The sequence below is a fragment of the Triturus cristatus genome, chromosome 4_1 (genome assembly GCF_964204655.1).
Source record: "Triturus cristatus chromosome 4_1, aTriCri1.1, whole genome shotgun sequence".
NCBI classification, from domain to species: domain Eukaryota; kingdom Metazoa; phylum Chordata; class Amphibia; order Caudata; family Salamandridae; genus Triturus; species Triturus cristatus.
The window spans coordinates 605924186-605925394 of NC_140585.1; the positions used below are offsets into that span (position 1 = coordinate 605924186).

At 45.7% G+C, this 1209-nt stretch overlaps 1 non-coding gene across 1 annotated transcript; it reads left to right on the forward strand.

The window, feature by feature from the left end:
• The first annotated feature begins 336 nt into the window (after positions 1-336).
• On the forward strand, positions 337-440 carry LOC146855278 (U6 spliceosomal RNA). The gene has a single exon (XR_014958897.1). It is a non-coding gene; the product is annotated as a U6 spliceosomal RNA (small nuclear RNA).
• Positions 441-1209: the final 769 nt, after the last annotated feature.

Genomic DNA, 1209 nt, shown 5'->3' on the forward strand with positions numbered 1-1209 from the left:
GTCCTCATTTACGTGAAGTTGCACTGTCATTGTCTCAAATATTCCTAGTCAATGAAACAAGGATAGGAATTGATTCTCTATCTTATGGTATGCATTGACATTGTAGTATACAGAAATCATCCTCATGTCAGTCAGCAGCAGTGCTGAAATTGAGCAAACATGCACTCACTGAAGTGACTGGCAGGACATGAATTGGGGTTTGAACTTTCGTATTTTTATGCTTCAGAGTTGCTATAAATGAACCTTGACTTTGCAGTGATGTTGAAGCCCATGCATACACTTTGTTCTTCAACGAGGTTAAATGAGGCATTGGAGACAGTTAATTATACTTTTCCACTGGCTTCGGCGGCACATATACTAAAATTGGAACGATACAGGGAAGATTAGCATGGCCCCTGCGCAGGGATGACATGCAAATTAGTTAAGCGTTCCATATTTTTACCATCAGGTGGAGACAGGACATGTCTTGCTCCTCCCTGCCATGGGGACTTTGTGAGTTCATTTGTTGGGGATTGTTTTTGTTGGGGGCAGGGCGCGGGATACCAACCACGACAGCTCATACCACAATTCACTGGAGTTCTATGGCTCGACGGGGTAAAGAAAGGAGGATGACAGAATCTAGAGATTTCCCCCAGGATACACCTTCATCAGCCTTATATTATCCCTCTCCCCATGGCTTACTTGAGGATACTGTCCCTCAACGTTAAAGGGCTGAAGAACCCTGTCAAGAGAAAGGCAATTCTGTTATTTAGAACATTCACAGGCAGATGTGTGCCTCTTACAATAGACCCATCTCCAACCTAGAGACACATACAGCCTTAAATCTAAACTCTTTCCCCAGCAGTTCATCTCCACCCAGACGCGTAAGACTGCAGAAGTGGCGATCTTGCTCTGCCATAAATTTCGAGGGAAGGTGGGTGCCAAGATAGCAGAGATAATGGGCAGACTGCTGAGCTAGCAAATTCAATTAGAACTCCACTCACTGGTATTGGCCTCCATATATGCCCCAAACGAGGGTCAAGAAACTTTCATTCACAGGTCAGTAGCTGAGGTGCTGACGGCACAGGACCACTGGGTTCTCATAGGGGGAGACTTAAACATCGTGTTTAGTAACAATATGGACCGTTAAGCCCACAGACAGGGAGAACTCGGGGCTTTCAGTCCTGGGAAGCTGCTATGGCTACAGGAGATGGGACTCTGAGACTTCTG